The sequence below is a fragment of the Lissotriton vulgaris genome, chromosome 4_1, assembly GCF_964263255.1.
Source record: "Lissotriton vulgaris chromosome 4_1, aLisVul1.2, whole genome shotgun sequence".
Lineage (NCBI taxonomy): Eukaryota > Metazoa > Chordata > Amphibia > Caudata > Salamandridae > Lissotriton > Lissotriton vulgaris.
This window is the reverse complement of record NC_141691.1, coordinates 1,174,918,615-1,174,933,437: the sequence shown is the minus strand read 5'-3', so window position 1 is coordinate 1,174,933,437 and position 14,823 is coordinate 1,174,918,615.

The window sequence follows — 14,823 nt, the reverse complement described above, 5'->3', positions numbered from 1 at the left end:
ATATTTTTAATACGTGCAGCATATTCTCTTTTTCTGATTCTTGATGCGAGTAGATGTCCTGCTCTCTCACTATTTTCAAACATCTTAGACCTCCATGCTACATATTTTCTAGCCGCCTTAGCTTGTGAGATCTCTATAATAGCTGACTTAGCCAAAATAATTTGTGCCTGAGCCGAATCACTATCCTCGCCCTGAGATAGAACCTGGACTAAACTCAACTCCGCCTTCTCAAGGTCTCTGTACAAGCCCATTAATTTGACTTTTTCTGGCTTTCCCATCCAAAGCGGGTGATCTCACCCCTTATCCCAGCCTTGAGTGTGTCCCAGACATTTTGTACTACGGTGCTACCCAAAATTTTTTCTAAGAATTTTGTGATCCATGTGGCCATGGACTCTAGAAACTGATCGTCACTGAGCAACCCCTGATTAAACGTCCACAGATCCGGTTTACCCCATCTTCCTAAAACATTAATTTCAATTACAAGCGGATAATGGTCCGACATCACTCTGGGAAATTTCAAAATGTTAGATTTTACAACTAAAACTGAGGAAATTAAAAATTAATCTAATCTAGAACATACATTGTGAGGTGCTGAAAAATAAGTAAAACCAAGATCGTTAGATCTAAAGAATGCCCAAGCATCTATCAAACCATGTAAATCTGTCATATGTCGTAAAGCCCTGTACACCTTGGGCTTCCGACCCCTATATGTTGCCCCTGATTGATTCATCAAATCACAATATATATTTATGTTGAAATCCCCGCACATTATCAATGGTGCAGGCCATCCTATCAACTCAAGATTCAACCATTTAAATATTTCAGGATCATCGAGTACAGAGCCATACACTGAGCACAAAGTCAGATCCATACTCCCAAATTTACCATGCACAATGACCCAGCGACCATAGGAATCAGCTATTGATCGAACAATATTTACCCTACCCCGCTTTGCCAAAATGGCAACTCCTTTAGTTTTTGCCTCCAATTTAGTCCAGGATATTAGTTGGAACCCCTCAAACTCCAAGAATTGGTGCCGACTAGCCTCTATATGAGTTTCTTGAAGGCAGATAACATCTGCTCGCAAGAAACTGAGATCTTCTCTGACCCGGCGGCGCTTATTTGGATCATTGAGACCGCAAATATTAATGGATGCTATTCGAATGGTAGCCATGCCACTAAGAACATTTTTCTAGGATTCAGCTTGCCAGTACACTGTACGGCATTAAGCCAGTTTCCCCTTTTTTCCGTCGCCACCCTTCCCCTTCCCTGCAGCGTCCTCCCACCCCCACCCCAGAATCCCCCCCCAGACTCCCCCCACCCACCTCTCGCACCCCCACCCACAAAAAAGGCAAAAGGTGTCATCAGACCCATGTGATGCCTCCCGCTTCCCGAGTGCCCATGGCCGCTCCCTGCTGCAATAAGTCCAATTTAGAGAGCAGGAGAGGAAGGGAAGGACAGACATGAAGATTCCTTGGAATCAGCAGGAAAAACTTTTCAAATTTATCTCCAGGCAAGATGGCGGCCACTTGACCCGAGGGAGCGTCGCTACCTGCATGGCTCCAGGACTGACGGCTGTTTTTAGAGCAGGGAGAGGCTCGGACGATTGGAGAAATCAGGGGGAAAAATTGAAGAAATAATCCAGCGGTTATCTTTTAGTCTGAGGGCTCCTGGCAAAAACTTAGCCGCTGTGGGGTGATAAAAAACGCTATGCTTACGTTCCGGCTGAATCATGGGCTGTGGCTCTGGGCGACGTGGCTCACTGCAAAAATACTGGTTTGTAAGGTCATTCTCTGGCTTGTCTTTCTAGGAAAGTACGTCAAAGTGTTTTTCACTATTTCAGGATATTGGCAGTACATCAAGCTCAAATGCGGAAGATAGTGAGAAGATTATATTATGCAAAAAGTCCAGCACTAAAGTTAAAGGAGTTGAACAGTCCTCTTTTGCGTGGGTCAGTATCAGGTGTGAAGAAGGTTTGTGATGATCTTGAGTTTTGTTACTTTAGTCCTGAACAAGAGAGTGAAGAAACTCAGACATTTATAGAAGAAAATGTTGTAGAGAATGTTGAACATAGTTGTACAAAAAATTTTGAAAGTGAAATTACAAAGTTTAAGAGGATTTCAGGTGAACGGCCAAATTTTTCTAGAATTTGTTGTCGGCGAACTCACTATAAAAATCAGACTAGGAGTGTTGATCTGTATTTAAAAAGTGAAAAAGAAAATAATGATAAGTGGAAGGAATTTGCAACGTATTTGTTGGTAGAGAATTGTTTTGATTTGGGTTCTGATCAGCGTATTTGTAAATATTGTTATAACAAATTAGATGAGAATAAAATGCCCGCTAGAGCTGGGCATAATAATATAGAGTTAGTTGCTATTCCTCCAGAATTAACAGATTTAAACACCTATGAGTCTATTCTCATTCAAAGTGTGCACCCGTTTCAGGCTATTATTCGTATGGAGCCTAAAACAGATAAATTGCCTCTTTCAGATATACAAAGAGGATTAAAAGGAAGAGTTGTGTATTTACCGTTAGATTTATAGAAAAATATTGAAACTATTGGTGTAGAAAGTGTAGAAAGTGAACCACTAGTTATTCTTGTTAATTGTGTGCCGACTAAGAATAAAAAAATCTGGCAGGAGTTAGTGGATGTTAGGAAAGTACAGAAGGCAACGTTGTATTTGATAAAAAACAATACATACAATAAAAATGTTTATATGGAAGAAAAATAAATACTTTTAGCAGGAGATACTGAAACATCAAGTGGACAAATTGTAAAACTGGACATGTTAAGATGTGAAGAAATCTATGAACATTACAGTGTGCATCCACTTCATTCAAAAGAAGTGATGGGGAACACTATTGAGTTGTTCCAAATTAAAAAAGCAAAAGGAAGTCCCATGAGTGTACGGGAAGAGAGCTTGAAAACTCGTTGTTTTCTGCAGTTGTTCCCAACTGGAAAAGGAGGATGATATGATGAATGTCCTGTGCAGATTTCTGCATCTGAATATCGGACATCAAGATTATATGCAGAAGATCCAAGATTTCGACAGTGTATCCCTTATATATTTCATCTTTTATATGAGAGTGACTTGTCTGGACTTTCATATGCGGTCAATCACATTTTAAAAACTGGAATACATCTGAAAAATGTATCTGCAAAAGATTTTATGGATAAAGTGCATCAGAGAGATGAACATTTAGTATCTCCGCTCATTAATTTGATGGCATGTCAGAGTGGGACTAATGAATATTGGTACCGTCGTCATGGAGAACTGAAATGTATGCTATGGAACTTAAGAACTCCTAAATGGTTCCTTACCCTAAGCTGTGATGAGTATGCTTGGGATGATTTACTTGAATTTCTTCGACAGGTAAATTGCAATATAAAAAATATTGAATACAAGACACCAGGGGAATTGTGCTCTTTGGATCCTGTTAATGTATGCAGGTATTTCAATCATAGATTTGAAGCTATGATGTCTTTTATCTGCAATAAAAAAAATCCTCCTCTTGGAGAAGTTGCGGACTTCTTTTGGAGAAAGGAATATCTAGCAAGAGGTGCTCCTCATATACATATGCTGTTATGAATTAAGGATGCCCCCAAATTTGGAACAGATGTGGATGATACTGTTTTGTCTTTAATTGAAGAATATGCCACATGTGCTGTAACTAAAAGCACAGAAGAAAACACCTTAAGAGAACAAATCTTACGATTCCAAAGCCACCGAAGTTGAAAATACTGTTGACAAAATGACACATCTAAGGATAAGTTCTACACCAAATGTCGTTTTGCATTTCCACGTCCTGTAATATACAAAGGAAGAGTGAACAGTTTTATGTCATCTTTGCGACATACCATCAAAAGAAAGTCTCCAAAACACACCTACAACTTAAGAAGAAATGAAGAGTCAAAATACATAAATGACTACAACCCAGTTATTCTGTCCATGTGGAATGCTAACATGGATATTCAGTACGTTGCAGACAATTCTATTGCTGTTGCTCGATATGTAATGTCTTATATTACAAAATCAGAAAAGACGGAATTGAAGGAAATGTGGGAAGAGATTTCTCACGAGAAGAGTCTAAGTAGGAAATTATACAGTTTCAATTTGAAGATGTTGTCTCATCAAGAAATCGGAGCATGTGAATGCTCAGATTGGTTATCATCTGCAAGTCTATACTCCAAACCTAGAAGAATCATTTGCGTGAGTCTAGCAGCAATGCGAAATCGGGTACTGAAATCTGTACAAGAAATCGAATATTCAGCAGAAAAAGATCCAGAAAGTACAGATATTTTAAAAACTGATATGTTGGACACATATTACCCCAACAGAAGTCATAATCTTGAGAACATGTGTCTCTATGAAGTGCTGCAAAACTACACTTTTAAACGGAATACTACAGAGAACATCAATGATGGAAAATATGGAGTCATTGGTTCCAAAGGATGTTTGGTAAAACAAACAAAAGGAAATTTGACTAATCACAGGAAGCTGAGTTGCGACACTGCTGATAAAAGGGATTTTTACTATTTAGCCTTTTTGCAACTGTTCAAACCATGGTGTTCAGATCTGGAATTACTTGGAGATAGCATACAATGTAGTGCTTTTGCAAATTATGTGAAAATGTTGAATGATGAAATTGATCAAGAAGCTAGAACTGCAGCTGAGATTGCTAGAGACAGTTCTCAAGACAGTCAAAGTTCTGCTGCGCAGAGACACGTTCCGCCAGGACAACCAATTCTTGAAAATGAAGCAGCAATCGCCATGAATGAGGTAGATACAGCAATGCATCAAGCTCAAAAAGATGTAACGAATTTAGCAAACTTGGAAGAACAACTACATGTTGAACATAAACAAATATATCAGAAAGTGAGAAAACAGATTGACCATGGATTACTTCATGAAAAGAAAAAGTGCTCATGCACATCATTTCAACCTATCCGAATGTTTGAAAGTAGACAAGCTGGAACAGGAAAAAGTTTCTTAATTAAAGTAATTACAAGTTATCTACAGAAAACAACTGAGTCGCATTTGTCTTGTGTTGTCACTGCTCCAACTGGGTTGGTGGCACACAACATTAAAGGAATTACTTTACATCGTTTACTAAAGCCACCAGCAGAGCATAAAAACAAATTGGAATACCACACGCTATCTGGAGAAGTGTGTTGTGAAGTTTCAACAGTTCTGAAGAAAATGAAACTTTTCATTATTGATGAGGTAAGTATGGTCTCAAAATTAATGCTTGCTTTTGTGCATTTAAGAATGCAGCAAATTCTTAAAACAGAGTATGATGTGTTATTTGGAAGAAAACGTGTCATAGTTTTCGGAGATCTTTTACAACTTACTCCCATAAAATGACAACCAGTATTTAAAACACTTGTGCATGAAGATACCAGAAAGTCTCTGGGTAGCGTTGGAAATTTGAACATTTGGTCATATTTTGAATACAAAGAACTCATTACAAATATGCGACAGGCAAAAGATGTTGATTATGTAACTATTCTCTAAGATATAAAAATTGGAGTACTGACAGCACATGGCAAACAAGCTTTGCAGAGTCGATTACTTTCCAATATGTTTCCAAATGAAAATGTACTTCATGAGAAAATATACATGACAATTGCAGAAAACAAATCTGTAATCTGCTTATTGCCAACACTGCGCGAGTGTTCTATATTCAATGAACAACTTTTAAAACTGGAAAATGAAGAAATAATAAAAATGGAAGCCATCGATAAAATAGAGCATGAAGGAATCAATATTATTTTGACAGAAAAATTGAAGTCAAAATTGGAAAAATCAATATCTAAAACTGCTGGTTTAGAAAAGGATCTATATGCATGTAGAAACTGTCGAGTCATTTTAAGGTGTAATTTGGACGTAGAAAAAGGTTTAATTAATGGAGCAATGGGCAAAGTTGTAGAATTTGTTAATTATCAGAATAAAGATGGTATTGAATTCTTAAAAATGCAATTTGATCAGATTGAAGAAGTTAAACAAATTGGTTGTTGTTCAGTTCGTTTTTTGCTCCTTAAAGATTTATATGTCCTTAGAAAACAGTTTCCAGTTTCTCTGGCATATGCAGTGACTATTCATAAATCTCAAGGTTTAAGTGTTGACAGTGCTTTGGTGAACATTGGAAATACTGTGCCTCATTTATGAGGCTGTGCGCCACTTTTACGCCACTGGTGCGTCACTTTTTGTGACGCAGCAGTGGCGTAAAAAATGCTCTTTGTTGCGCCATATTTACAAAGTGATGCATCTAGGTAGATGCGTCACTTTGTAAACCCCTCCACCACACTATGCCTGCGCCAGGTATGATGTATGCAAGAGGGGCGTATTGACGCAAGTAAGGGTCGTAGAAGTGACGCAGTGAAATCTATAAGATTTCACTGCGCCACTTCTAGGATGCAAATGCGTCAATATCTTACGCCTGCTTCACAGCAGGTGTAAGCCTGATGCAGGCCCTTTCACATGGGGCTTGCCCCAAGTGAAAGGTCGCATTGCTGGAGTTGCGTCACTTTTGTGACACACTCCAGCAATGCGTTACTTTTGCGCCATACAGATACGTCAGAAATACTGACGTATCTGTAACTCCCTGCGCAATGATGCGTCATACTGTAAATATGACGCATCATTGGTGTCGCAAAGACCAATGAAGTACATTTTTCATCTGTGATGTGGTCTGAGGGTCTATATGTCTCTCGAAGGGCTGAAGGTATTTGTAATCTTCAATGGTATCGAGCAGTCCAAGCGAATATTAGACACAAAAATGATTCCTTAAGGATTTATTCTTCTATTTTAGGCATAGGTCTTGAAAAACAGGTGTGGGGAAGCTTTAATCAATGCTTTTTCCTCCATATTATGAGGTTGTGGTAGCTCCGTCTGCAACCTAGTGTAAAACGTTGTATGATGGTATCTTGATATCGTATTAGTTACTGTTTTATCTTGAGAAGGTTTAAAACTCCTGGGTGTAGTATACGCGAAAAGCTAATCAGAGTCCATTGCTCACGCACACGTCTCCAACGATCTGGAAATGCTCTGCCAGAGAGTCGGTAGATACAGTGCTTGAAGAAGGATATGTAAAAAAAGATAAATGAAAGAAAGAAATGAATGAATACAAGTTGAGGAGGTAAACTCCAGATAAGCAACTTCCACCGAATAAGCTAGAAAATAAATAGCATCAACAGAGGTTAGCAGACTGCTGAAAAAGAGGGTGCAATGAGAGACAAACAGGCATGAGAACATACGAACCAGGACTGTCAAAACGGGTATTTCTTTTATTGTTAATAGTGCTTTTTTGCAGTCTGAAGGTCTGCTTCCCAGAAATAAAATGTCCTGAAAACCTCAAGGATTTTTGGCAGAATAGGCAATTGACATGAGGAGCCTGGAAAGCACACAGTGGATTGCAGGTGAAAGGGGATAAAAACGGCCTCCGTTGATTAATGAAATTAATAGGAAAGGGTCACTGGCATCTGAAATGGCCTCATAATCTGAAGTGTGATGGTACTTGTACGTTGCAATTTGGTTTCACTCCTCCTGTGCCGGATGTCCTGGAGGATGACTTTTTTATGCAGTATCACCAGCTGGATTCTGAATCCTTTCCCTTGCATGAGGTTGTGTGAAAGGTGCTTATGAATGAGTGGAAGGATGTGGATAAGTTCGTCTTCCCTCGCTTTTTGGTATTGAATTCTTAAAAACCTAATTTGATCAGATTGAAGAAGTTAAACAAATTGGTTGTTGTTCAGTTCGTTTTTTGCTCGTTAAAGATTTATATGTCCGTAGAAAACAGTTTCCAGTTTCTCTGGCAAATGCAGTGACTATTCATAAATCTCAAGGTTTAAGTGTTGACAGAGCTTTGGTGAACATTGGAAATACTGTGCCTCATTTATGAGGCTGTGTGTCACTTTTACACCACCGGTGTGTCACTTTTTGTGACGCACCAGTGGCGTAAAAAATGCGCCTTGTTGCGCCATATTTACAAAGTGACGCATCTAGGTAGGTGCGTCACTTTGTAAACCCCTGTGCCACATTATACCTGCGCCAGGTATAATGTAAGCAAGAGGGGCGTATTGACGCAGGTAAGGGTCGTAGAAGTGACGCAGTCATCCAATGTGTCTGTGTTGGTCACATCAATTGTGGTGCCTTTCCGCATAGCCATGTTATGGAGCATTGCTCAGCTTGCCACTATTTTACGTATATCAATGAGAGGAACCCAGTTGCTTTTTGGTTCTGCTACTTATTTTTATTTGAGCAGACTTTTCACCCTACGATATTTAGTTCGTGGGTGTTCAAGTTGATTTTTAACCAAAGTTGCAAGTTACTTCACTTGGATCAATAGGTCAATTAGTCTGAGGGTTTGCTTTATCAAACACAGACACCAAGTTGTTATATACATATTCGACAATTAACATTCAAACAAACAAATAGAAGATGACTTTACATTACTATACAAATTTTACACATATTATACAAAGAATTGAGGTTGAACCCTACTAACAATTTTACGGACTATTTTACAGCATTTCTCAGGGCTGTATTGCAGTGCTCCTCCACTTTTATGCAGGCACCTGAACCAGCTCTTTAGGATTCCAAACGTACGCTCTATGACGCTGCACGTAGATCTGTGTGCCCTGTTGTATCTCCTCTCTTTTGCATTGGCTGGATCCAGGTACAGGGTCAGGATGAAGTCTCACACTGCATAGGCACTGTCACCTGCAGGGATACAAATATTAGGTAAGTCAATGTCCCCCCAAGAGATGTAGTGGATGGATGTGTGCCATTCATTTACCTAGCAGGTATCCCTCTCCAAACTCTCCAGCACTCAGACGTCTGTGTATCCCACTATGTCTAAAAATGAAAGAGTCGGTGGTGCTGCCAGGGTATTTTGGTACCATGTCATTGATATTATACTTAGCATTGCACACAATCTGTACATTCAGGGAATGGTAGCATTTATGATTTCTGTAGACATATTGAGTTGCTGCTGGGGGTGTGAGGACCACATGGGCCCCTTCAATGTAGCCAATGATGTGGGAGAAACGTGCAATCTGGTAAAAGTCAAGTTTGGTTTGCTGTAATGCCTGTTGGGTGCTGGGGAAGTATTTATGATGTGATAGCCTCTGTAGCATTGCATCTAGAAAGGCATGGAAAAAGCTTGACAGGGAACTCTGTGACACCCCGCCAACCTCTGCTATGACTCCTTGAAAACTCCCTGAGGCCAGGAGGTGCAATGAGCCCAGGACCTGCACATGGGGGGGGGAATTGTTTGGGTCCTGCGTGTTGGGTGTTCCAAAAAGGGTTTCAGCTCCACAATCAGGTCCAAGATGGTCTGTGGGTGCAGCCTATACTTGTCATGGATGTCCTCTTCAGTCTGCTGGAACATAGTGATGCGCAGCCTGAATATACGCTCCTGTCTCATTCTCCTCTGTGCAAGATCCCGAATAAGCAGCCTCCTGGCTATCACATATAGTGCTGCCATTGTGGAACTTTCAGTTGCATTGTGGGCTGCTTTAAATACCTTGCACCTTGTTACCACCTGCATGCACTTGGTTGTAATTGCGATTTCTTAATTAGCGATTTTGTCCAAATCACAATTTGCGATTTTTTTTTACATTTCCTTGCAATTTCTTAAATTTGTGCAATTTTCACTGACAGAGTAAATCACAAATTAGGAAATCGCAAGGATATTCGCAGATTTTATTTTTTTGCAACGTAAGAAATCGCTATTTTTGCGATTTCTTACTTTGTGATGCAATTGTGCCTCATACAACTAGAATTGCGAATTTTTTATCGCAAAGGCTGTTTTTTGCGATTCACAGCGTTGGCGAATAAAAATTTGGTTGATACATATGCCCCTAAGTTCCTTGTTGCATTCTGTTTATAAAACATTGAGAACTGATACAATTAAAATATAAAGTGTTTCTGATGTTCGTAATGTTTTGGATGTATGTTCTGGTTCTACACAATTTACGCAAAATATCCAACAAGATGCTCAGGAATTTCTAATGTATATGCTTACCATATTGGAAAATTAAAGTGTAGAAATAGAAAACATTTTTGGCCTTTGTTATAAATAGGAACATCATTGGGAACATTGTATGTATACATGTAGCACTAATGCTGACACTGTAAGATTTTTGGGCCCGATTCACAGAATGAACTTAAGACTCAATCCTAAACTTACTACTATTTTGGTATTCACAGAATGCACTTACTACTTTTGGCATTCACAGAATGCACTTACTACTTTTGGTATTCACAGAATGAACTTACTACTTTTGGTATTCACAGAAGTTAGGATTTTGTCTTAAGTCTGTCTTAAGTCTGTCTTAAGTTTGTCTTAAGTCTGTCTTAAGTCTGTCTTAAGACAAACTTAAGACAAAATCCTAACTTCTGTGAATACCAAAAGTAGTAAGTTCATTCTGTGAATGCCAAAAGTAGTAAGTGCATTCTGTGAATGCCAAAAGTAGTAAGTGCATTCTGTGAATACCAAAATTGTAGTACATTTAGGATTGAGTCTTAAGTTCATTCTGTGAATCTGGCCCTCTATGTTTGACATTACAGGACTGTAAATCAGTGTCTTTTAATAAATTAAAGCTGCAAATCAAAACATGGAGTGCAGTCAATGCAAATCAGAAATGTTATCAATATTATTTTTACAAAGATATGGACAATATATAATTTTAATGATGCAACGTTGTACAGCTGATGGAAGAAAATTGGACACTTTAATACAACATTTTGCAGCTACTCAACTATCAATATCAGGAAGGACTTTTGTAGCAGTAGCAATAATTTTCCATGATGGTCCTTCCACAACATCTGGACATTACACTGACTATCTAAAAAGTAACAAAGGCTGGACACTTTGAAATAATGCTCAGTTGGTTTTCAAACAACGTTTGCCTTTCGAAATACCAAATTCCTACCTAATATTTTTAAAGCCATTGTTTTAGTAAAGATAATTCAGCCTCTGAGGAATTTATTATTATGATTTAATAGGATTACCATTGAATAATTTACATAAAAAGGAGTGCAAAAATACCATTTGGCCTCATGGAAAAGTATTGGTTTGAATTATGGACTTTTTCTTGCATAATGTCTTGGTGTATACTTTTAAGTGACAACATTTACAGTGTTTATAAATTAAAGTTATAACACTTTCTTAGTAGTAATGATTTATGTATGTGTGATTTGTATTATACAGTATATTTTTGAGGATGGATTCTTGTTTTTTTTAAAGAATCTTATTGATTTTTTTTTTGCCCTCTGTTATGTGATGAGTACAATTGAAATCCCTGTTTATAGTGAAATCTATACTACTATTATAAAGAGAGAACACAAACCTTTTGGCAAGGTAAACTCGGGAACCACAGCACCAACTCACACTCCCAATACATTGTTGTAATCCTCAGGGTGTACAGATGGACATAGGCTATAGAAAATAAAAATAAAACGTACATTTAAAAATATAAATTAAAAAAAGTAGTGCCCTGAAAGTAGCGTCAGCCGCGACGCTGACGGCCACGACGTAGCGCTGGCCGCAACGTACGGTATACACCTGTTACAACGCATTTGTTACAACGCACTACTGTTAAAACGCGACTTTTACAACACATACCATTACAACGCATTGCGCTGGGGGGCGCTCTAGGATAGGGAATAAGTATAATTTACTATCCAACACCTTCCCTAGGGTCCACGGGGACTGGAGTTAGAATAGTAAATTATACTTACCACTATCCAGCACCGCAAAGCGCTATGCGTTGTAATGGTATGCGTTGTAATGGTCGCGTTGTAACAGTAGGTAGTTGTAATAGTATGCGTTGTAACATGGTGCATCCCAACGTACGTGATGACGAGGAGGAGCGGCGGTGAAGTGAGGAGCTCGGGGAGGAGCGGCGGCTCAGGTAAGGCTCTGGGACACGGGACGGGAGGGAGCCGGTGCGGGAGGTTGGCCCGGAACAACTGAGGTAAGGCTCAGGGTCTGAGGGCAGCATTTCAGGCTTGCGTGCACTCCCGCCCCGGCCCCCGCCCGCCACGACATTGTCCGGGACACAGACAATGTCGTGGCGGGCGGGGGCTGGGCGGGAGTGCAGGCAAGCCTGAAATGCTGCCCCCAGCCCCCTTCTGCCCCGGGCAACGCTGGGGCGGGCTGCTACTTCAATATATTCTGAGAACAGCAAAAAGGCAAAGAAATGACTTTGTAAAATGTTAAATTATGCTGTGTGGTTAAAAATGCATTATTACATGTTATAACTATTTTTTCTTCTCTTTCATAAATCCTAATTCTAAAATAGGCAATTTACCACAATTTAAATTATAAAAAACAACTGAATAAAATGTGTAGCTTTTTTATGTGTTACTGCTGAGGTTAGTTTAAATAAGTCTTAAAATGCACAATGGGGTGGGTTTTCACACAGTTGAAAAAAGGGAAGATGGATGGAGTAGGTTTGTGCCAGAGAATTCTATTGCAGATTAGTATCAAATAGGACACAGCTTCAGAGCACCTGTCTGCAAGATACATGGTATAGTACACAATAGAGACATATGGTGGTCTTGTACATCCTGGTAATTTCAGAATTATAAGAAATACAACTATTTAACTTCAAGCACATCACTGAGTGCTTTTGCACATGTCACAGTAGGCCCTATCCCTTCTCTTCAGTTATACATAAATATGTGCTATAAGTTTCCTAAACCATAAGTACTTATAAATGTATCTTGTTCTCTGTTAGCAGTACAGAAATGTACACCTATATTAAGAATTGGCCTAGCGATTAACTCTCTTTCTTATTTACAAAGTGAAGAAAAGGCACTCTGTATACCTTTTGTTTTCCATGTAAATAAAATCTCATTATACACACCACTTTGCGTTGAAAGGCGTTCTATAGGTGTTGCTGTGTGGGTTTGCACAGAACACTCCTAGAAAAAAACACATCTCCAGTTTCATCAAAAATCATAAATCTGGACATGCGTGTGAATGCACCACCATCCTCCAATTGGCGTAGCAAGGCACAACAAGGAGAATTGTATTCACTTCTCCTCATTTTTTGTCTTTCAATATATGCTACAATGCACAGCATATATTGAAGGAGAAAAATGCCTTTACTGATCGTTTTTGTGTAGAAAGGTATGCCTTCCTGCATAAAGACGACACAGACATCCTTGCACCATGGTGCAAGGGTGCCTGTGTCACCACATGGCTGCAGTTTAAGCAGCTGTGAAGAGGGAAGCACAGACTTGCAACATATTTATGTACAAATGTTACATCCCTGTGCTTCGGAAGTACCACAGCACGTTGTAGCTAAACAGTTTACAGTGTCGTGCTGCAGCACTTCCTTATAGTTCTGCACTTATGCATTCACCACACACCACAAACACTTTCTTTCAGTCAATTATCCACTAGACATACATTCATGTAAACCATCACACACTAGCATACAAGTGTAGCTCTTTCTTTAACCAGAGTGGTTAGTTCTGAAAATAACTTTTTTTTTAGGTTTTTTTTAACAATTTTGTTTTTTTTGTGAGTGAAAAAATGTGAACAGTAAAAACAGAACTAAAAACTAGGAGGAGAAAAACTAAAAGGAAACTACCTACGGTGGTTGTCGATGGCATGACAAACCAGGTCCACCGACTGCTCACCATACGAAATAAGACGGTTGATTTGAACACAATGCATCCTGACTCTCCCAAATTGGGGACGTATATCTGGAGGAGATGATGATGATGTTGATGGTGTTGCTCCAGATCTACTTTGAACAGCCGGTGCTTGAAGAGTATTTTCTCTAAGTCTTCTCATTTTCTTCCTTGCAAAGTTCGCTGGGTATCGAGTTTGCAGATGTTTTCGCATACTCGCTATGCCACAGGAGTACTTTTTTGAAGGGTCTTACCTGGACAGGACCGCCTTGCAGATTTTACAAGTTACTTTGGTGGCATTAACTTTTTTCAGCCCTGGAAGAAAAGTGAAAAACTTCCGCACAATTGAAGAATACCTCTCTGGAGGGGGAGGTTCAGGCACAAATTCTTCATTTCAAAAAGAGCAGATCTTGCCAGAAGAAGTCTTCTTCTCAGGAAGTTCTAACAAGAGTGATTGAAATGGGTGGAGTCCTTCAATACTTACAATAGGAAGTGTAATGAACCAATCAAATCTCTTTTTCTCTGGTCACATGGGGTACGCGTGGGGTGCATGTACGCAGCTCGCACCCAACTCGCACCCAGCGCGACTTCGCAAAATTGTATTTATAAGTAATGTACCTTTATTGAAAGTTAAAGAATATTATTTTTATGATTAGTTCAGATAATGTCTTGTGTTATTATTTATTTTAAATATATATATATATATTCAACATTAAAAAAAATTCGCAGGATTTGCACACCCACTGCATCTGATGAGCGTATGATGTCACGCGCAACTGTGCCACCCTCGCCTCACGTAATACGTACATGTCACGTCTGCGCTATGAGCAGCTTAACAGTCACATGGCGTCATCATTGAGAAAGCCGTACCCGTCGCACACCGTACGTGGATCCTACAGGAGAGTCCTAAAATGACATGTTCCGCGCAGTGAATGAGAAGGGTGCGCCTTGAGGGGGCCTTTGGGGCGCGACTCCAGAAAAAATAGAAAAAAATATATATGAATATATTTAAAGGAACATAAAAAATAAAAATACATATAGATGTTTATTATTTTTTTAAATACATCTTTATTAAATATGTCTAATGTAATTTGAAAAATTAGATATCTAAAAAAATATAGTAAAAGAATTTTGAAAAAAATTGAACAATAAATATATTTAAAACATTTTA